Source organism: Lontra canadensis, unplaced genomic scaffold, assembly GCF_010015895.1.
Source record: "Lontra canadensis isolate GAN:19392208 unplaced genomic scaffold, GSC_riverotter_1.0 scaffold48, whole genome shotgun sequence".
NCBI classification, from domain to species: Eukaryota; Metazoa; Chordata; class Mammalia; order Carnivora; family Mustelidae; genus Lontra; species Lontra canadensis.
Genome location: NW_022631042.1, coordinates 5,252,393 through 5,277,128, shown reverse-complemented (window position 1 = coordinate 5,277,128; position 24,736 = coordinate 5,252,393).

Below are 24,736 nucleotides of genomic sequence, written 5' to 3'. Positions count from 1 at the left end.
GCATTCTTTCAAAAGCATGTCATGTGAATATTACCTTCTGACTTTTGTGTTCAGTGAATTCAAGCCATTTTTTTCCTGTTTATGACACTTTTCCCATTGAGAATGCTTTAAAATGGGCATTTTCATGTTTTGTTAATGTAAGATGAAATCAGTAGAATCTTCTGAAAAGAAATTCAATCATTATAATGTCAATAGTACCAAATATGTACATGCCCTTTGATACAAAATGCTTTTTCTCAGAAATTAATCTATGGTGGAATACCTTAAAATACAGGCCTGGGGGAAAGCTGTACGGCATAAAATGTTTACTGCAGTAGTGTTTCTAATAGCAAAATATAAGTGATGATCCAACTGCCTAATAACATCATAATGTTTTTAATATTAAACACTATCAAATGAAATATTATGCAGGTATTAAAAATGGTTTAATGTCTATTTAAGAATATTAAGATAATTTGTTTGAATTCTAAGTAAGAAATGATAATAAGTACACATATATTATCACTAAATATACTGAAAAATACATAGAAAAATAGCTGAAAGAAAATACCCACAAATACACAATAACACTGTTACCGTCCCATTTCCATTTATTATCAAATATTCTATGAGTTTTTTTGAAGGGACTTCTGAAATCGCATATATATATATATATATATATATATAAAAATATATATATAGTATAAATTGCTTTGATCTTGCCATAAAGAGCTAAAAAGGCAATTAGAATGCAGTTTCTCGGAAATCAAGTACACATTTCTCTCTTTTTAAGATTTTTTTAAGAATTGGGTGCCTGGGTGGCTCAGTGGGTTAAGCCTCTGCCTTCGGCTCGGGTAGTGATCCCAGGGTGCAGGGAGAGCCACACATCAGGCTCTCTGCTCAGCAGGGGGCCCCCTTCCCTTCCTCTCACTCTGCCTGCCTCTCTGCCTACTTGTGATCTCTGTCTGTCAAATAAATAAATAAAAAATCTTTATAAAAAAATTTTTTTTAAGAATCTCTTTTTGAATTTTAGAGTTTAACTTAAGGAGACAGACTAGTTGCAGGGAGGGAGGAAATGAGACAAATGCACGATTCCCTTCTCACTAGTTAACTTTGGAAACAGCTATTATCCATTACATAAACTTTACTCTTATCCCAGGCAAGTAGTAGGAAACAATGAATCCATTTGTTTTACTGCTGGCATAATTTGGAAATGGATTCTTTGCGATATTTCCTTAGGTATCTTTCTTCTTTTGTCCCTATATGGGTCCAATTTTTCTAGTTGTCTGTGAATAAGGAGGCCAGGGAATTGCAGTTTGTTTCTTTATTTTTTTTCTCACATACATATAACTATTTAAATGCTATTTTCTTTCAGCTATATTTCAATTGCCATCATTGCTAGCTCATTCTAAGTTACCACATTGGATGTTCTAAGATTCACTAAGGTTTGCCCTAGCATGCTTTTGAGGATGAGGGAAGGAAAAAAAAAAAAAAAAAAAAAAAGAACGAACACAGTAGCTACATTTTCTAGAGGTTACTGAGATATCAATGTTTATTCATTATTCTGTATGGCTCCTTACAGCTCTTAAGAATAATAACATCAAATTTTATATATCAACAATAAGAAGTGATGACAAAGTCAAGCATTAATAAGCACTTTAAAGCCATGATATTAAAAATTCCTTCACTGGGTGGGGTATAGATTGTGGCTTTGCCTTGTTTTTATGAACTGATTCTTCAGGGGTTTATGAGCCCATGCAAATGTAAAACCCAACAAATACAAATATACTTGTTCAGTGAGAGAAAAAGTAAAAATTGCTAATCAATAAAATATAGAAAAACATCTGTTTTGAGTTATTATTAATGGTTGTATAAGCATCAATAAACAAAAACAAAAGAGAAATATCCTGTTTATTTTATCTCATAAGAATCTGATTTTTAGGTTCTTAAATGGCTTAGGAAATGAGTGAACACTATTTTATTAGATTTTTATTACTGTACTTGAATTACTCTATGTGGTTATTGCTGAAGATCCCTTGAAAATGCAATATTGCAAAATGTATGAGATTTTAAAATTACATAAATTATGAGACTAGATACTTCCGTAGAGATAAATTAACTGCTAAAAGAGATAATGGCCATGTTCAATTACTATCTGGTCTTATGAACAAATATCTTTTTTTCCTAAAAAAATAACTGAAAACCCTAATCTATGTAGTGATTTTATACAATTTGCACATGCATAAAAATAAGATTTATAGAGCTAAACTGATGTTATTTATTAATAGTTCATTTTTATTGTTTCAATAGTTAATGTATCATAATTATCATAACTTTAAGTAGCTATAACTTCTTAATGCAAAGGAAATACTTATTATTCTATAAGTCTCAGATACCTAAGATATCTGAAGTATTTCTGTTAAACTTATGTTTTAGTATATTTAAGGTAACATAAGCGCCTTCATGCTTTCAAGTTTTGGAACCTTGGTTCTTGACCCACCTCCTCTTTAAGTAATTCTATTGAGCAGTCCTAAGGGAAGCGCAGTTGAGCATAAGAATTTAAGACCAACCCAACATTTGGGATTACTCATAAAAGTAGTAAAAAGAAACATATATTTTAGGTTTATGTGTGTAACTCATGACCAACTAAGAAGTGAAAGAACATTAAGTAGAGTTTCTCTATTTTCTGCTTCCAATTTGTTTTGTACACCTAACTCATGTTACACACATTTTTATTTGTTTTTGTATGTTTAATTTTTTAAAGATGTTATTTATTTATTTGAGAGAGCAAGAGACACAACACGCCCAACTTGGGGGAAGGGCAGAGAGAGAGAAACTCAAGCTGACTCCATGCTGAGCACGGAGCCTGATGCTGGCTCCATCACATGATCCTGAGAGCAGGGCCTGAGTTGAAATCAAGAATCAGATGCTTAAATGACAGCCACCCAAGTGCCCCAAGTGTTTGTTTAATTTTTGAGAATCATAACTAAATCTGCACCAAGCAAAACAAATATTTCTATTAATAAATATTTTTAATTTTGCAATTTAACTTCTGAAATCTATACTAAATTCAGTTTAAAATAAAGAGGAAAAACTCAGGAAAATCATAGTTGTTTGTGTGTGTGATCAAATATGCTTGTGTGATAGGTCTGTGTGTTTGTGTTTATGTGTGTGAATATATATCCTCCAAATTCCTTAGAAATGCTGGAAGAATAATTATTAAAATTTTTATTTTTGTTACTTTTTATGTACAATGTTGTTATTGTCTCTTTCTTCAGGACCAAATTTTTTCAGATTATTTTATTATTTAACTTTTGTTTTTCTTAACAAGGAAAAGAATGAAATGATTCAAAAGAAGTAAAGTATAAAAAACTCACTATATGGGGCGCCTGGGTGGCTCAGTGGGTTAAGCCTCTGCCTTCGGCTCAGGTCATGATCCCAGGGTCCTGGGATTGAGCCCCGTGTCCGGCTCTCTGCTGAGCAGGGAGCCTGCTTCCCTTCCTCTCTCTCTCACTCTGCCTGCCTCTCTGCCTATTTGTGATCTCTCTCTCTGTCAAATAAATAAATAAAATCTTTAAAAAAAAAGAAAAAAAAACTCACTATATGACCGGTTTTATGCCACCAAGAGAAAACTGTATTATTTCATATTCGTAATGTTGTTCTTAAGATGAGGCACCTGTATTAAAGACCATGAATTGTACTATTGATTCCAAATGAACTGGTCTAAGATAGATAGTATGTGTTTGGTGATTAATTAAACCACTTAATATGTTACCTCAACTGGTCATTTATGAAAGAATTTGTTTTTATCGGTCTTACATGCAATCTAAAATTCATCTACTACAGGGTTTTTCAAACTTGGTCCTGTGCATTTTAGTATCATTAGCAGTACTCCTGACCTCAGATGCTAAAAGTCTAAAGTTCCTCTCTGGTGTGACAACAAAATATGTCTCCAAAATTTCCAGATATCCCCAGGTGGGCAAAATTCACCCTTGATAAGAAACACTCATCTATTCTAATTAGCCATATGATGCTTAAAAAATCCTCTTTATTCATACTGATTTTACAGAATCATTTTTTCCAGTATGTACAAATGTCATTTTATGAGACATAGTCAATTAGATTGAAAAAATGATGAACAAATTCTTATTTAATAACTTGCCTTTTTTGGGGCGCCTGGGTGGCTCAGTGGGTTAAAGCCTCTGCCTTCGGCTCAGGTCATGATCCCAGGGTCCTGGGATCGAGCCCCGCATCGGGCTCTCTGCTCCGCGGAGGGCATGCTTCCTCCTCTCTCTCTGCCTGCCTCCCTGCCTGCTTGTGATCTCTCTCTCTGTCAAATGAATAAATAAAATATATAAAAAAAAAAAAAATAACTTGCCATTTTTAGTACATCTTTTAATAGTTTGCATGTTTGTAATAGTTGTGAGAAATTTTGTAGAGATAGTTATTTTATTCTAATCTCAAAATATATTAATTGATTTTTGTACTTTTGGATTGAATAAGATCTATATAAATATCCTATAATCATTTAGACATTTAAATTAATCATCAGCTTATATGATAATCATCACAATTCTCATTTCTGTCAAAATATTTATAAAAGTTTAATGACAATTTTAATTTTACCTTTAAATATTTTTCTACTGTAAGTACCAATGAATAAACAATTAACCCCTCTTCTCCCACATTAATTCACTGTGAGGATTTATTACCAGGGATTAACACTGTATTGGCTACAACATGAAAATCAAGTTTTAGCGAAAGATTCTATTTCGTGTAACTAGAAAGTCAGACTCCTGAGAAAAAGGCCAGGGGAAAAATGGGGTAATATCAAACCATTTACATGTAAGGTTCCAAGAAGCGGGAGCAAGGCTCTTCCTCACCTTCTCAGTGCCATGATTAAGTTAATTATAGTCCTAAGAGAGGTTAAGGGTGAAAGTCTGAGTGAAAATGGGAAATTGTATTACATTCAATCTTTCACCGACTTGACCTTAGAAACCCCTCCCTTTTTGGAGCATAGAGAATCAGATCTATCCCATGGTGACTGTGTTCGTAAGTACGAACTAATTTATTCAGACCCTCTTCCCTGAAAAAGGTGGGGGAAAAAAACAATCAAGCACAATTCATCAGAATAAAATAGGAACATTCCTTAAAAGTAATGGCAACAAGGAAGAAGATGGCCAAAATGGGACAGTATTGAAGAGCACCCGATGAAGCAACAGAACAGTGTGTCCGGCAATGGGGAGAAGAGTAATACTGACAGAGGCAGAACCAGTCCTTTCGCAAGAGAGTCCTCAAGGGGGTAGCAGAACCGTGGGTGAACATTAGGAATGGTGGGAAAGGACCCTGCTTGTAGCAAAGACAGCTCCAATTAAGGATTACAGGGTTGGAAAACAGGCTTTAAAGCACCATTCAGTAGGTAAAGTATGACAAATGAGAGAAAACCAAAGAGGTGGAAAGCCTTCATTTAGGTACTGACATTATTTGGGTAGTTAACCTATGATGCTCATTTGAGGAAGTGGGTTTCTCAATGCTTGGGTACTGTAAGCTGCATGTATCCTATTTTCTGTACTGGGAAAACCCATGGAGTACTGAGAGGAGGATGGAAGGGGAACCAAACCTGATCAGTGATTTACAACAAAACTTTGTGACTGCTGTGTCATATAGCTTGAAAAGACAAAAAGATTTTGATTTTGGTGTCTCAGTAAGATGTCAGGTGAAGAACTACACTATTTTTGCCCTTTAGTTCTGGATAATACATTTCCTGGTTACCATGATTTCGTAAGAAAACCATTTCATCGTTGTTTTCATAAATCATGAGAAACATGTAAACCCATATATTAGTAAATCTAGGATTCACTAGGTTCCAGAGAAAAGAAAGAAAACCCTAAAACTAAACTATCCTGTACATGAATGTATTTAGAACTTTGAATATTACACATTTGAGTATAATTCCTACATAAGCTCAAGCCATGTGAGAAATTAGAGAAAGCCAAGGAATAGGAAGCAGAAGAGAGATGACCTATGAACACATTTTCTCATCCTGAGGTGGCTGGTTGCCTACCATTCTCATGTGCAGCAGATGGGAAAAAGGCAGTAAGGGTGGGAGTGGCTGGCACTTCACAGACTGCCAGCCTCCGTCTGGGCTCTTGATAAATATTAATTAAATGAACTGAATCCACTGAAGAGTGCTGTCCATGCTGCCAATTATGATAACCAGTCTTTGTTGTATATATTATCCTCATGTTAGCATGACAGGGAAACTTTGATATATCTTTATAAAGACTAACAGGGTACTCATAACCCAAAAGAGGTGAAAATCAAAGGCACACAACTTTTTTAGATCCCACTTTACAAACATACTTTTACAATCATATCCTAGTGACATCTTGATTAGTAATTCATCTGGAGGTAAAGTTACAATACTTTAGCAAAATCAATCTGTGTGTGATAGAGATTGGGAGAGTCTCAGGTTTTTTCTTCACTTGGCCTGGGGCTGTAGTGGATAAGGAGGAAAAAACCCCCAGCAGTACAGAATTCATTTGTGAAGGGGTCTTATATTCCTATGTTTCACAATCCATGTAACTTAGGAGTTGTGGAAATGTTTCTTGGGTTCCTGAATTGAAAAATTTTCAGAGTGGTGTATGTGTCTTTGTTTAGGAAAGAGAAGGTTAACAGAGCTACAGCCTAGATAAAATGAAGACAGTCTGGAGATTAGCAATCTCCATAAGGGATTAGAGTTAGGAGTCATAAAGAAACCTAGATATTCAAAAGCACCCTCCAAATAGTGTGTTCATTCAATTTTGTATGTAGGGATTTCCCAAGACAAAGTGTCATAGGAATACATCTTTATTATAGCAAGTTACCCAGAATGTCTGCAGGTCTCGCCAGCCTGTGGGTTCAGATAAGGATTCATTAATATTAATGTCCAATTTCACAGGCTCCCTCTTAATGGCAAGATACCGCTCTGCCTTCCTAGTGTGCAACGTTTGAAAATGTTGGCTAGTTATTTCTGGGAGTCCTCAAGTGCTGTCTCAGAAGCTGTTTCCTTTTACTCCAGCTTTCTAGTTAATGGAGACTGTCAGGCCATTTCCCAAGGGGAGGCACCTGCTCACTGACAGTTTCCCAGGATTTTTGAAAAGGGTATTTTTTACACTCCAGGGTTATCATACGGGAATAATGTCTCTTTCTCTCTGTTGTGCCTTGTCATTTGTGCTCCAAAGTGGCACAGTTAGCCCCTCTTGAATGCACCTCCCTCTACTTTTTGTATGTCAGACTTAGCACTGGGCACAGATAAGGGACATTCAGGTTACTCCTAGTTAACCTTCAGGAATAAGGATAAACACTGCTTCCCCGGGAAGTGTTTCCTGACTTTTAGAATGTGTTAGGACTCTGAACTTTATGTTCCCAACATTCCTTATATTCCTTTCTTTTTCACTCTATATTTCTATTATGATAGTAATTTCATTTTTATTACTTGTTGGTCTATCCTCCCTCTCTAAACCATTGATAAGGTAAGAGATGTATGCTTATATAGCATAGTGTTCCTTAGGAGGCTATCACTGCACAAGTCCAGTAGGTACCACTGACACTGGATTTTCTAAATTTGGATAGCAAAGGCCCCAATCTCCAGCATTAATACAACATGATAGTCACTTAAGTAATTTTGAATGAATAAATCCTATTATGCATTTCTATGTATCTCCTACAACTTTATTTAAAATTCATGTTTAAAACACATTTCCAAGAATACCAATTAATGCAAATACTCCTGGGTGACTCAGCCCACCACTAGAGCAGACACTTAAATTCCGAATCCCAAATTACACGTCAGTAAAATACCCGAAATTTGTTATATAAAGAAATCAACATAAAATATTGAACATACAAAAATACACATATAACATCATATAATGTAATTTAATATAACATGATATCTCTTTAGTTTGGGAAAAATGGTGACGAAGAGATGCTCTACAGAAGAGGCTTAATCGGATGGCTGGCTGGCTCAGTCAGTAGAGCATGTGACTCTTGATGTTGGGGTCATGAGTTTGAGCTCCATATTGGGTGTAAAGATTATTAAAAAATAAATAAGAGAAATTTTTAAAAAAGAGGCTGAAATTGCCACCTACCCAATTCAAATGTCCATATAGGATGAAAACATGGCAAAGATGTAAGTAGCAGTGAATACATAGGAGTTAGAAGCAAAAAGGAGACATGAACATGTATTCATTCAGTTATTTTACAAATATTCATGGATCACCAACTCTATAGCAAGTTCTATTCCCGATCTGGGGAACAAAGTGGTAAATAAAATGAGGGAAACAGACAATAAACAAATAAGTAAATAAGTAAATATTTAGATAATAATTATTGCAAAGAAGATTCAGTAGAACCACAGGATAGAGCATAATATAGGCATGTGGTTATTTAATATAATTTTGTCATTGACTAACCTCTCTGAATAAAGAGGAGTAAGTGTTTAAAGATATTGGGAAAAAGCATTGCAGGAAAAGAAACGGTATGCTGAGGCAAATCAGGTAATACCAGGGGAAAGTATCCTTGAGGTTATTTGGTGAATCAGAACAAAGAAATGAGAAAAGTATACAGATGGGATTTATGGCAATGCCTACTTCATTGCCATTAATGCTACACATTCCATGCTGTAAATATTTCACTTTACAGACCATAGAAAATGGGTGCTCCATGCACTCTGCTAAGCACTTCACATTGAACCGTTTCAAAAAGTCCCACACATAAGTAGCAGTATTACCTCTATTTTACATATGAAGATATAAAGGCCAAGAGGTAGGAAACTTTCCCAAGGTCACAAAATCAACAAATGTCAGTGCTAAGCTTTGAGTCCAGAAAGCCTAGCTAGAGAATATACGATATTAATCAGACATATGTTTTTAATTTTAATGTCATTTGAGATATCTGGACACATGGGGAAATTCATACTTTAATAACTGGATTATTCAAATAATCACTTTTCCCATTTAATGTTGATAATTTGTTTTTTCTCATTGAAAAACAATCAAATAATATAGTAATAAAAGTAATTGTTTTTTATTCTTTACCTTATTTTGTGCTCTATAATTCAAATGTTTGTGTCAGAAATAGCTATAAAAGAGCATAACCAATGCAATTATTTCCATTATTCTTCCATTTGTTGGCATCATTTGGCACCATAAAATAATAATAAAGTTAGCTATGGCAGCTGGTGTTAAGCACTGAAGCATCTAAATAAAAGGGTCATCTTCACTTTGAGTGAATAAATAGTGATCTATGAATTTATAACTCTAACTCTAGTGTCAGCCAAATTTGCTTCTAAGTTTCTCTGATGAGAAAAGAAACAATTTTTAAAAATCAATTTAAGGTTTTGTGTGTCTGTTTATATTTTATTGGGTTCTAAGTATTATTTAAGGAAATATTTTTAAAAGATACAGAAATAGTATTAGAGGAAACCCTGAAAGAGAATATAAAAAAATGTAATCAGCATATGATACAGCCCACAGAAGGCTGTTCATAATGTACTACAAATAATTTCTGTTAGTGGTTCTGGATACTTACTGGAATTCTTCCCTTGGGCAAAGTTAACAGTGAAATATCAACATTATTCTTAATGAAAGTATCCATGGTGATGAGCAAATAGATAAACACAGTCAATTCATGGAACATTTATATTAATTTTACTTATTAAAAATGTGGCTGCTATTACTACTACACACCCATTACTTCATAGCTCAGTGAATGGAAAGCTGGTCCCAAGCTGCTATTTTTTCCCAAACATTAAATACAAGTCTTCTACCAATTTTATCAATTTAAACACACCAGCAACAATGGCCCACCGATCTACCTGTGGCTGACACATTTTCTGCTTGTAAAAATCACCTTATCCAAGTGCTCTTCCTCCTATCAGACAAAGCTATGGTGGAGGAGTAATGGATCTAACAGATATAAATTGTAACGCCTGGGAAAACACTGACTTGAGGAAATTACAAATGGGAGAGAATTTTAATGCTAAAAGCCACTCCGAATGTTCCAATGGGCAGTGCCAAGCAGGAACACGGTAGATGACAGATGGTAAATATATTCTCACCAACTGACAACTGCAATTCCCAAGGCCAAACAATTCCTATGTCATGCAATTCCCGAGTCAAATAGACTTCATTCTGTATCTATGCTTGACAAATACATGTAATTATCTTTAATGAACAAATGTCTTAAGCTACTAGAGGTACTTGGGATGTATAAAGAAATAATTGTTAAAAATATTTAGGACACTGAAAAAGCTATTTGATCATATTCTGAAACATTTTTAATTATTACAGGACACTCAGTTAACATCTTCAGTCTTTTGAAAAAATATTTTCTCACAATGAAACTGATGTAGCAGATCATTCAAAATGTTTTGCCAAGTTACATGGATATTCAATTAGAGAGATGATTCAAACTGTCTAAATGGTAATTTTTATATCAGGCTTTTGCTGTGTACAATTGGTGTTTTAGGAAAAAAATTATTTGGTCCAGAGTTTCTCCAGATGAGTATGAATTAGATCACTTAAAATGAAAGTTAATTTGTTTAAATACTGCTATGTTACATCGATGGAATTCTTTATTCTAACATTAGTTAAAAGATCACCTATTCACCTAGAAAAATGTCATTTTCTGGTCTTCAAATACGCAACAGATTAGAGATGCTGGCAGTGTCAGCTAGAGCAATACTAGATCTTTCTGATTTTGATTTTGCTGTTACATGGAAGTCACATTTTAGAATCTGTAACCATCTCTCTGAAAATGGGGATATATATATACAAAGGTAAGTGACCCACCCTATGTCCAGGGTTGAGATTGTTATACTGAATAGGATCCGCTCCTTAATATTGGTAGGATTTCCTATGACGTTCCTTTTTCTCATTCACTCTGAGAAGAGGACTGAGGTTTGCAAGATAAGATCTTAATGGGACTTGGAAGCTAATAGTTTTCAGTTGCTAATTTACATTAACCACTAGCTATGCCAGCTTTAAATGAGACTGAGTACAAAGCCAGATGACCTTAAATAACTCCAAGAATGAGCAGTCACCTATGAATTAATAATTTACATATGAATGCTCCTACATAATGCCAAAATAGATAATACAGATCTGAATTCCTCAATCTGTCTATTCATGTCATTATATTAATACAATAATGACCAAATTCCCACATAATTTTCCTTCTACCTCTGTCATACCATAACATCAAGAAAAGTTCATCGAAATTTTATTTTCTTATTATTTTTGGAAAGTAATATATCACCCTGAAAATTAGTAGCTTAAAACAACAGCTATTGAAATTAGCTCACCATTTGTCAGGCTGTAATATGACTTGAACTTAGTGGGCAGCTTTCCCAGAGGCCTCAGCTAATCTTACTCACACATCAGGACTCATCTGGGAGCTGACTGGGGCAGGCTGGTGGGAATGACCACACTCATAGCCTTGGTGGATGGCTGGCACATGGCTAGTGCAATAGGGGAGACTGGATCATGGATCCCTCTTCAACCAGCAGGCTAGCCCAGGTTCACTCACATGTTGGTTGCAGAGTTTCACAAGCTTCAAGGAAAGGACAAGCCCCAATGCACAAGCATCTACTAATTCTCTGCTTGTTTCATGTTTGCCATTGCTCATTGACCAAAACAAGTCACATGGCTAAACCCAACATCATAGTGGATGGGCACTCAGAATTACAGGGAAAGGTAAAGTGGATACAGAGAAGGGAATAATTTATCATGCTTATTCAACATAGTCAGTCTAACATGAAGAACAGAGTACTAACTGGGTTTGTAGCTTTAGCAATGTTTACTAAACAACAAGGCTATGGTGCTCAGTTTTTAATAGGTCAAAGATTTAGATAAATGCTTTAATATACACATTTAACACTGACTAACATTTATTGAGCTTTTACTGTGTACCATATATCAGCATTCTACCTACATTATTCCATATGACTGGGAAAATACCCAATGAGGTAGCTGAGTATGTTATTTACCAGCATAGACTTGAAGTCAGACAGCTTCTGTTCAGTCCTAGTGCACTACTTACTACTTGTGATTGGGTTAAATAATTAACCTCACAGGGCTCTTGTGTTTTCATTTATTAGTAGATACACAGTCACCTGGAACTGCGCCTAACATACCATGAGTGCTATATAAGTTATCACTACTATTATATATTCAGTACCATTATTATCTCCATTTCAGTAATCAGAGAGCCCAGAGAAATTAACTCACCAAAGTAACATAGTGTCATAGTGTCTACATTCAAATTGAAGACAGTTTGATTAAAAATCCTGTGGTTGATCTACTTAAATTTTGTGTAATGGGAAAACAAGTATGGGGATTATTTTTATCCATAAGATTTTTAAAATATATATAGTTGTCCACTGTATTAAAAACTTACCATCCAAATTACAGTTTTTCTTATTAACATGACAAATATTTTGATCAAAGAATTTTGAATAATTGTGTTTATTTTAACATGGAGACTCATCATTAATTATTCCCAGATTATATTTGTTTAATGAAATTACTATCTCATAAAATAATACATAATTTTAATTTTCTTTCTGCTAGTTCTAGCTATCTATATATAGTTCCATGTTTACTCTTCCATGTTCCAATATTAAGCTAACTAGCTTACTGAAAAGATGCTGAATATAACAATGGCTAAGAACATCTGTGTTTGAATTCCAAATCTTCCATTTATATGAAGGCTAGAGAAGTTATTTGCCTTCTCTAACTCTTGGTTACCTACACAGAAGATAAAAATACCACCTATATCACAGAGAATGAAACTAAATAAAGGACTTCTAAAATTCAGAGCACTGGGTAGTATATAGTGAAAGTTTGATATATGCTGTGATTATCAAAAGTTCTAATACTAATTGTTTTATTAATATGAACAACTCTTTTTTAGTGAACTTTATGTAATTCACAAAAATATACATTTGAATATTAGGTTATTATTTGAATTCTATTATAATAGCTCTGGTGAAGCAGTTATGAAAACACGTTTTAAGGAAGCAAGGCTCATTTTAACCTAACTTGTTTAAATAATAAATGACTTTCTGGAAAGGCCCTACTAATGGAGAGCAATTTCACAGCGCCTGTATATTATGAGCATCAAGTTACCGGTACAAGTTTACTCTAGGAGATATTTAAAAGCCTGGGATTGGGTGTTGGGGTTATAATGTTTCAGGACATGGACTCTAGAGACGGACCACCTAGATCCAAACACCACATCTATCACGTTCCCTGACTATGTTATGTTGGACAAAGACCTAACTTAAGCCTCAGTTTCCTCATCTGTAAAATGGAATTAATATCCGCACACAGATTTATTGTTAAGAATCAAATAAGATCACTTACATTAAGGCAGAACCATATGAAATTGTTAGTATTTCCCCCTTTCTGACCTACAGAAATGTGATTTCATGTAACTCAATGTAGTACAGGTACTTAACATAGAAAGCACTGAATAAATTCTAGCCATTATTATTATTATTATTATTACTATTATTTCTGGAAAGGATGTAGTTTCTTTGTCTACATAGCCAGATGTCTCCTTAATCTATTAAATACAAGTAATTTTAGTTAATATATTAACAAAATACACATGAAATGTAACTAGAAAAACTTGACTTATGCATGACATGGAAATATTCTAAAAGAAAATGTATACCAGTGAATGATTCAAATAGATCCAAACACTCTGAAGATACATTTTCTTCCTCTTTAATATTGATAGTATGAGATCAACTTCTTGCTCTGAGCTGATCTTGTTTTACTTTGAGAAAGCTACTTTCTATCAAATAATATATTAACCTTTTTTTTTTCCTGAAAATAAGAGGAACAAAAATACAACAAGAAAATAACCAAAGAGGCATTTTCTGAAATTTAATATCTGTTAAATCACAGTTCAAGGAAGCCAAAAATTTATGTTACACTGAACTTCTTTGGTAATCAAAACAGATCCTATGTTTACATAGTTCATAATAGCAAAATTCTATATTTTCCACATGCCATAATAAAATTTCATCCTATATTGTCTTTATGTGTTTCCTTACCAAAACATCTTTTTCTTGGTTGCCACATATCTCAACACATTGCCTTTTTTATTATTCAGCTTTGGTGGTTTCTAATTATCTACTCCTGGCATTGCAACTATACCTCTTCAATCCTCCTAACTACCACACTCATACCAATGTCCTCTAATGAGTGGAGCTTGGTAAGATACCATCCCTGCTTTAATTATTTATATCCACTAATTTATACTGGAACTGATGATCATCCTGGATAAATAACTTGAGCTAATGTGACTACTATGATGTAAACATATTCAAATATTTTCAAGGACTAGTTTTAGATCTGTGGAGTCCAGATTGCCTGGAACAAGAAAAGGGCTTCCTAGAGAAAACTCAACCCAAGGAAGAAATCAAGATGGTGAGTTAGATGCAGACACAGGAATGGCTGGCAGAGCAAAGGAAGTCCAAGCATAAGTTCAGGAGATATGCTAATTCTAACCCAGTTGACTTGGGTTATATTTCAGAGCTAGGAGACAGGTTCTCTGCATATTTGGACAATATGCACAGAGCTATAATCTTCTGAAATAGAAATAAGTTTGTTTTAGTACGCTATGTACCAGGGTGAGTGAGTGATAGAAGTGCTGTTTTCTTACTTCTAGGGGAGAGCTATTGCTTATCTGTATTAAGGTCCAAAGGTAGTTTTCCAAATCCACCCTGGAGTGACACATTTCCAACTTCACCAGCTTCTAGGTGATAGCGATGTTCTCAGAAGATGCACTGGAAACCATGAACATTACAGCTTGTTAAACTAGACTAGCTGTACATTTCTGACTCAGCCTTCCAAACAACCATTGAAAGAACAGTTTTAAGAATTCCTATAATATAGTTTGTCTTAAGCAAGCTTTTGTTGGGTATCTTAAATGGGCAAACATGAGAAAAAATATGCTCCTTTTGATTTTCTAAAACTAGTAAGAAGGCAAAAGGTGGTGTCCACAATTGACCAATATCCAATATCATCTTAGGGATGACCTTAGAGAAATATTTTCCCTCTGGAAAAGGATGGCCACCCAATCCCAGTTCTGCTGCCTTCAAGGGAAATTGCAATTCAAAGTGATTCATGGGCACCAGTATTCTTGCAGGCAAGCAAAGTGGCTCTTGGAGAGTGGACATTTGTGTATTAACGTCAACACACTACATTTGCAGTAGCTGGATAGTGAGGCCTGACCCCATGTTCCACAGGGATCAAGAAACTAAGGCCCATGTCACAGTCCAAAATTAAAAATTAAATTCATAAAATTTTATAAAAGAAGTAAAAACTTGAGACTAAATACATAAAGTATTACTGTATTACTTGGTAATATTACTCCAAATTAACTAACACTCTCAAAGATGGACGTCTAAATGTCAGTGTAAATTGTTACCAGATTTTTCTTTCTTCTACCTGGAAGAAATAACATAAAATATGCTTTTTAAATGCATACAATATGGTTTAATAACTTTTGATTCTTCCTCCATTCTTTCCCTTCCCCTTAGCCCTTGGCTGACCTACCCAGGACTGGAGCCACTCCCTTCATTTTTCAGCAGAGAATGTATTCACGCTTCTCACTTACAGTAGCCTGATGTTTCTAATCAAATCTAAGGACTTGGGATTTAACTTAAAACATCATCATAACACATTTAAGTATAGATAAGTAACTACGAGTGTTACTCTCTAAATCTTAAAATACATTAATAATAACTGGGCTATCTTCTCCAAGTTCAGATTGTTTTAGCAGTTTTGACTAATTTAATCAGCCAAATACTATTTTTTAGATTAGGGTTATTTTTTTCTTTTATTTCTTTTATCATTAAGTTTTACCCCTGTCTTTAAAATTAGCATGTACAAAGATAAAATTCTTTCCACATGGCATAAAATCAACTCAATTTGTTGAACAAATATGGAGACTCAATTTTAGAGAAGACAGTGTCAAGCACCAGTGAGAAGGAATTATGCTGACTTCCCATTTCTTTGCACTAAAATGTCTTTTGCATATGGATGCTCAGTAAGCAATTACTGAACTCAATTAAAGCATATTTTTTGTTTATGTTTTAAAATAGTGAAACCAATATATACGTTTAAATAGGTTGACATTTACATAGCAATATTATAGACTTCAAAGGAATTGTCATAAGAGAGATTCAGTGGCTGCAAAAGAGATGATTTCAGGATTTTCCTCCTCCTGTCAGACAAGAGAAGACACATGCTAAACATAGAGAAACAGCTATTGATTCATTGCTCTGGTGACAGATTCATGGATTTTGGAATACAAAGTATAAATCTGGGACCAGATGACTCCCAAAGAATAGTACAGATGGTACGGGAATTTTGTTAGCCATATTAGCCAATATTTAAATATTTACTATATCATATTTAATACTGGTGAAATTGGGAGTTGACAATTAGAAGTGGACAGGTAAATGATACCAGGAAGATGGGAGACTGGCTGCAAGAGTAGGTGATTCAACTACTATTTAAGATTACAAGGCAAAAACCAGGCTGCCATAGCTAACATAAAGCCCAGTTCCTGAAGGAATCATGGTAAAGGAAAAATCTAAACATAAAAATTGTGAAAAGAGCACGGGCATTAGAATTAGATCTGAAATTCTGTCTTGTCTGTGGATTTCAGCCCTTTAATTAATATACTTAATCCTCAATTTATCCTGGTAGAATGATAATATTAAATATATGAAATGTCTAGGATAGTGCCTGATGCATAGTAAAGGCTTTATAAGTGTTCACATATGTACCCTTGTGAATCCATAATGAATAAATGTATAAACTGTTCCACAGAGAATCAAGATAAAAGAAAACTATTCTTTAGCACACAAGTGCAGAACAATTTGTATTATATTGCATCAAGACGACCTTGAGCTCTGAGGAACCAGGAGCAAAGGCCTATTCACTGCTGAGACAGAGATCCATCAGACATCTTTCAGACAGTTGATGATGGTATATGACTGTCTTTTTTTTCCCAGTTAAACAGTAGTTTATTCCTTTTTAAAATAACAGTTACAATTATTTCCTTATATATCTACATTTCCTTATATATCTACAACAATGTGCTATATACTCTTTTCTTATTCTTTTTTCCCACAGAGGAAGGAAAAGTTCAAAGCATCTAACTTTCTCAAGTATACATATAATCTGTGGGGTTTTCTCCATTTTTTTGTTAAGACCCTCATCCAGGCCACTCTTGACGTGGACTACTCATGGATCCTCCTAATTAGAAGGTTAAAATCCACCATCTCTTCCTCTAACCAGCCTTTCACATTGTTTGGTAGCACTCTGTTACTTAACATCACATTTTACATTTAATGGGTCTTCAATTTTAAAACCTTCCAAAGCTTCCCCATGCCTTTAAAACAGATACCAAACACATCATAAAGAGTCATACAACCCTGGGGTGCCTGGGTGCCTAAGTCAGTTAAGCATCCCACTTGTGATTTCAGTTCAGGTCATAATCTCAGGGTCATGGAATCAAGTCTTGTGTCAGGCTCCTGGCTCAGTGGGAATTGCCTTGGGATTCTCTCTCCCCCTCTTCTTCTGTCCTCCCCTCCCCCTCACATGTGTGTGCTCTCTCTGTCAAATAAATAAATAAATCTTAAAAAAAAAAAAAAAGAATTATATCACCCCCTGCAAACCCATGTCTCCAGCTCACCCATGGTTATCATGCCTCAGCCAGAATGCTTCTCTTTCATTTTCCTACTATACAGACTTCTTTATGAACTACATGCATCCTCTTTTGTCAGAAAAATCTGAACTCCCATTCTTTACCTTCTCATCCTTCAAATATCAGTCTAAATTCACTTCCCCAGAAAGAACTACCTTGACTGTTCAATTTAAATTGGATCTCTCTGATTATATTTTACAGTATATCCATTTCCATGATAGATCTATAAATTCCAGTTTGTAATTATATATTTATGTATTTATTTATATGTATATATTACATTACACTATATTAATATATAATATCATATATTATTATATGTATTATATAAATATATAATATATATTATATATTATTATATTATATTATATGCATATATTTATGTATTTATGTGTGATTACTACTTATTGTGTATCCTCTCCTCAAAGTGCTACAAAAGTCATGACTGTCTTTACTCACTGCATCTGTACTCACAATTGTCTATCTGCTCAGTAGCTAACACTGGACATGACACACAGAGGTGCTTGATAAATATTTTTGAATAAAAGAATGAATAATAGATCACAGTTAAACAAATAGGATGACTGAAATTTTGAAAATTATTATGTTATGCATACATATAAGACCATATCATAAACAGTCTTTCTAATAAAGCCAAGATGGTGGGTTCAGATCACAAAGTACAGGCTTCAGCAAGTTAGAAAGTGAAGCTGTAAATTTCCTCTTTGGAGATACCATGTGAACATCAGGCTTGTTTTCTCTTCATGGTTTCTGAAATCTAAATTCCATTTTTATCTAGTTGTAGGTTGCATTAGTCTTGAATTTCTTTCATAAGTGTGTTGTTTTACATTTTCATAATGGTTTAATCATTTTTCTTTGCACAATCCATCTGAAGTCATTGGGAGAATGAAAACCAAAAATTAACTTTAAGTACTTAGCTAAAACTCAAATATGTCCTTACAAAAGTGCAAAGGGTTTTTACATCTCTCAATATGTTTCCTATAAATGTTACTTTAATATATCAATGTGTTTATTTATTTTAACAAAAGAGAAGAATCATCATAAGGCTCAAGTACTTACATTTTGACATTAAAAAGAGATTACGCAGGATCCTCTAAACCATGAATGAAATGAAACATAGACATGGAAAAGTACACAGATCATAATTATGGGTTCCAATGAATTTTTACAAAATAAATACACATATGTTAACTATCAGCATTTCTCATTCATTATTGCCTGCACCAAAGATAAGCACTATTCTAACTTCTATCAACATAAAATCATTTTGACCAGGAGCACCTGGCTGATTCAGTTGGTTAATTGGCCAGTCTTGATTTTGGCTCAGGTCATGATATCAGGTTCCTGGGCTCACACCCTGTAAAGGGTACATGCTCAGTGGGGAGTCTACTTCAGGATTCTTTCTCTCCCTCTGCCTTTACCTTGCCTAAAATAAATAAATAAATCTTTTAAAATATAATAAAATGATTTTGCCCATTTTTAACTTAACATAAAATAAATCAGAGAGTATTTACACTTTGGCTGTTCTAGCTTATTCTACTCAACAGTATGCTAGATTCTGCCTTGCTCTTGGGTGAAATGGCAGTTTAATCTTTCTTTTTTCTAACTGCTATATTTACTATAATTTCTTTATCAATACTAGTATTGATTAACACTGTTTTTCCCTACTTTGGGGCTGTTATGACTAATGTTTTCTATTAACATCTTTGAATATGTCTTGTGATGCACATATGCATGCAGTTCTGTGGATATATTTCTAGGCATGAAATTCTTGAATGTGCACATGTCTCGTATTAGATAATATTGCCAGTTTTTTAGAGTGATTGTATCTCTTTATAGTCTCATTGGCAGTGTATAAAAAGTCCTGTTTTTAATTTGTATCAACATCTGATATTGTCTTCCAATTTTAGCCATTCTTTTTGGTGGTTAGTGGTGATTTGTAGTTTAAATTTTAATTATCAGATGAGTAATAATGTTAAGCACTTTTTACATATTTTTTAAAGATTTTACTTATTTTAGAGAGAGAGATCATGTGTGCATGCATAAGCGGCAGTAGGGGGCAGAGCGAAAGGGAAAGAGAATCTCAAGCTGAGTCCACTGAGTGCTGAGACAGACAAGGGACTGGATCACAAGACCCTGAAATCATGACCTGAGCCAAAATCAAGAGTTGGTTGCTTAACTGAGCCATCCAGGTGCCCCACTTTTAAAATATTTTATTATTATTATTTTTAAGATTTTATTTATTTATTTCACAGAGAGAGAGAGAGAGAGAGAGAGTATCAGCAGGGGGGAGTGGCAGAGATAGGGAGAAGAAGGCTCCTACTGATCAGGGTGCCTGATGTGGGGCTCAGTCCCAGCATGACCTCAGCTGAAGGCAGACGCTTAACCAACTGAGCCACTCAGAAGTCCCTTAAAATATTTTAAAGGACATTTGAATATCATCTTTTCTGATGTTAGCTATTCAATTTTTTTAAATCTCATCTTTGTTTTTTTTAACTAGTATTCTACCTTTTCTTATTGATCGTGGTTTTTTCTGCTTCTTTATATACATTCTGGATATAAGTTCTTTGTCAGATTTTATATGACAAATATCTTCAACTCTGAGACTTGCTTTTTCACTATCTTAATGTTATCTTTTGACAAACAGAAATGTTTATTTAAAGAGGTTGAGTTTGTTAATTTTTTCTTTTTAGTGTTTTTTATGTCCTGCTTAAGAAATGTTTGTTATTTCAAAGTCAAGAAATTATTCCCCTATCTCATCTTTCAGAAAATATACTCTTTATCTCCTACACTTAGGTTTGTAATCCATTTGGCACTGATTTTTACATATAGTATAAGTTGGATATAGTTTACTTATTTAATTTTATTTAATTTTCCACATAAGTATCCAAATGTATTGATGCCATATATTGAAAAAAGACATCTTTCTTCATTGAATTGTAAGTGGCACCAAATCCGTATGTATGGGTCTGTTTCTGAATTCTCTATTCTGATCTATTTGTCTTGCTTGGATCAATAATATGCTATATTTAAAACAAGTCTAGATATCCAGTAGTCTGTATCTTTGAACTTTATTCTATTTCAAGAATAGAATAGCTATTCTTAACTCTGAGTTTTCACATAAATTTTAGAATAATCCCATCAATTTTCATATACATACACATATATTTAAAAATAATCTCTTGGGGTCTTGATTAAGTTTGATTTTTTTTTCAACTTTGGAAGAATAAATATTTTTACAGTATTGAGTCTCTGAAATGCATGGTATATAGATTCTCTTGTTTAAGACTTAGTTTGTCAGTGATAGCTTTTAGTTTTTTCTTTAGATTCCTATATGTCTAGCACTAACTTATTTGATTTTTTAATTCTGTATAAATGGCATTTTTCTTAAATTTTTTTCTCTACTATAAATATGTATACAGTAACTTTTGTATATTAGCGATGTCAATATACTTTGTTACATTTATTTATTAGCTCTAATTTTCTTACCTTTGGATAATTTAGAATTTTCTATATTCTATTTTCTGCAAATTATGACAGTTTCAGTATTTTCACACTTTACTTTTTATTCCTTTGTATTGTCTTATTAAACTAAGACTTCCCATAAAGTTATAATGGAAATGATAGTATTTTAATTTTACTTGGGATCTCAAGAGAAAATCTTTCAACATTTCACAATTGTATGACACATGTTGTTATTTTTGCAGATACCTTTTATCAGGTTAAAAAAGTTCTGTTCTAGTATTGGTTTCTTAGATTTTATTATTAGTCTATGAGAATTTTTTCTGCATCTCTGTTTTTTTAAAGATTTTATTTATTTCTTAGAGAGAGAGTAAGAGAAAGAGAACACAAGCAAGGGTAGAGGGAGAGGGAGAAGCAGACATCCCCCTGCGCAGGAAGCCCCGACTTGGGGCTTGATCCCAGGACCCTGGGATGACAAGCTGAGCCAAAGGCAGAGGCTTAAGTGACTCAGCTACCCAGGCACCCCTTTTTTCTGCATCTCTTAACAGTATCCTTTAATTCTCCCTCTTTATTAATATGTTTCTTTGCTTGAGGCTTATATTATGTTTGGATCTTTGGCTTAATTATTTTTGGGTTTTAGATACCAGTTTTTCAAATACTGTTTTGCCTTATGTTCTCTCCTCTACTTTTGATATTTTTTTCTTTTTACAATGTTCCATATTTTTCTTATGTTCTTCTTTCTCTTTCTTCTCTTCTTTCTCATCTTCCTTTCTTCCTCTCCCCTTCTCCTTCTTCCAAGGCTGCTACTATTGCTTCTTTTACTTATTCTTCTTTCTCCTCCTCTTCTACCTTGTACTTCAGCGTGCATATTTTCTTTCTTTCTTTTTTTTTTAAGATTTTATTTATTTATTTGACAAATAGAGATCACAAGGAGGCAGAGAGGCAGGCAGAGACAGCAGTCTCCCTGCTAAGCAGAGAGCCTGATGTGGGGCTCAATCCCAGGACTCTGGGATCATGACCCGAGCCAAAGACAGAGGCTTTAACACCCTGAGCCACCCAGGCACCCCTAGCATGAATATTTTCTAAAGATCTATATTTCAGTTTACTAATCCTCTTTCTGTGTCTAATAGAAAGGATGTTAAAATCAACAATTAAATTCTTCATTTTAAATACTGCATTTTAAAATCCTAGACTTTCCTATTTAATTTTCTTAGATAGTCCACTTAGAGAACTAGATTTGCATCTTTTTTCTTTTCTTTACATATTGATACAATCTGTGACTGCCAACTTAAATAACAGAGTATTCTGTGAGTTTTTTTTGATTGAAAGCTCTTTAACGATAGAAAGCTCTTCTGAATGGACCCTCAACTCTATGGTCAAATAATCTTCGACAAAGCAGGAAAAAATATACAGTGGAAAAAAGACAGTCTCTTCAATAAATGATGCTGGGAAAATTGGACAGCTATATGTAGAAGAATGAAACTCAACCATTCTCTTACACCGTACACAAAGATAAACTCAAAATGGATAAAAGACCTCAACATGAGACAGGAATCCATCAGAATCCTAGAGGAGAACATAGGCAGTAACCTCTTCGACATCAGCCACAGCAACTTCTTTCAAGATTTGTCTCCAAAGGCAAAGGAAACAAAAGCGAAAATGAACTTTTGGGACTTCATCAAGATCGAAGCTTCTGCACAGCAAAGGAAATAGTCAACAAAACAAAGAGGCAACCCACGGAATGGGAGAAGATATTTGCAAATGACAGTACAGACAAAAGATTGATATCCAGGATCTATAAAGAACTCCTCAAACTCAACACACACAAAACAGACAATCATATCAAAAAATGGGCAGAAGATATGAACAGACACTTCTCCAATGAAGACATACAAATGGCTATCAGACACATGAAAAAATGTTCATCATCACTAGCCATCAGGGAGATTCAAATTAAAACCACATTGAGATACACCTTACACCAGTTAGAATGGCCAAAATTAGCAAGACAGGAAACAACGTGTGTTGGAGAGGATGTGAAGAAAGGGGAACCCTCTTACACTGTTGGTGGGAATGCAAGTTGGTGCAGCCACTTTGGAGAACAGTGTGGAGATTCCTCAAGAAATTAAAATTAAGAGCTTCCCTATGACCCTGCAATTGCACTACTGGGTATTTACCCCAAAGATACAGATGTAGTGACAAGAAGGGCCATCTGTACCCCAATGTTTATAGCAGCAATGGCCACGGTCGTGAAACTGTGGAAAGAACCAAGATGCCCTTCAACGGACAAATGGATAAGGAAGATGTGGTCCATATACACTATGGAGTATTATGCCTCCATCAGAAAGGATGAATACACAACTTTTGTAGCAACATGGATGGGTCTGGAAGAGATTATGCTGAGTGAAATAAGTCAAGCAGAGAGAGTCAAGTATCATATGGTTTCACTTATTTGTGGAGAATAACAAATAACATGGAGGACATAGGGAGATGGAGAGGAGATGGGAGTTGAGGGAAATGGGAACGGGAGGTGAACCATGAGAGGCTATGGACTCTGAAAAACAATCTGAGGGTTTTGAAGGGGCGGGGGTTGGGAGGTTGGGGGAGCCAGGTGGTGGGCATTAAGGAGGGCACATATTGCATGAAGCACTGGGTGTGGTGCAAAAACAATCAATTCTGTTATGCTGAAAAGAAATTAAAACACACACACACAGAAAGCTCTTCTGATTGGAGCTCTTTAATGAAAATATTGTAGAAGTTCTAGGTCATGTTATTATCTCTAGGAAGAGTTTACCCTATCTTCTGGCAGAGACCCTGAGTTGGGAAGAAGAGTATAGTAAATCAGGACTTAGTTTATGTAGCTGGATTACAATTTTTGTATGGCTCAGGTTATCTTTGCTTTATCCATTGCTCCTAGGTTGTTATGCTTTGGGGCACTAACTCAGAGTCTAAGGGTATTTATTAGGGTCTTTCCTCTTTAATGGGTTAATTCCAATACTTATTTCATTGGCATGAAGAAACTTTCAAACACTCATCTCAGCTTTTAAATGCTTTCGACTTTTTGCTTAGTTTTTTTAGACTTTTTCTCTGTGCATATAATTCAACAAATGCTTCAAGGAGCAACACTGGCCAGTGTAATTAAAGTCAACCCTCCTTGCCTTCCTTACTCTTAGATTTTGCCACCCCCCTTTTAAAGATTTATTTGAGCGAGAGTGACAGAGAGAGAGAGCAGGGAGAGGGGTAGAGAGAGAGGGAAAGAAACGTCAAGGAGACTCCCACTGATTGCAGAGCCCAACACAGGGTTTGATCCCAGGACCCTGAGATCATGACCTGAACTGAAATCAAGAGTCAGACCCTTAACCAACTGAGCCACCCAGGCATCCCTAGATTTTGCTTCTTAAATTCTGGATGCCTCACTCCAATTTTTGTCTCTTAATCCTACCATATTGAACCTACATACTTCATATATTAACTGAAACTTTTTTTCTTGTGTCTCACC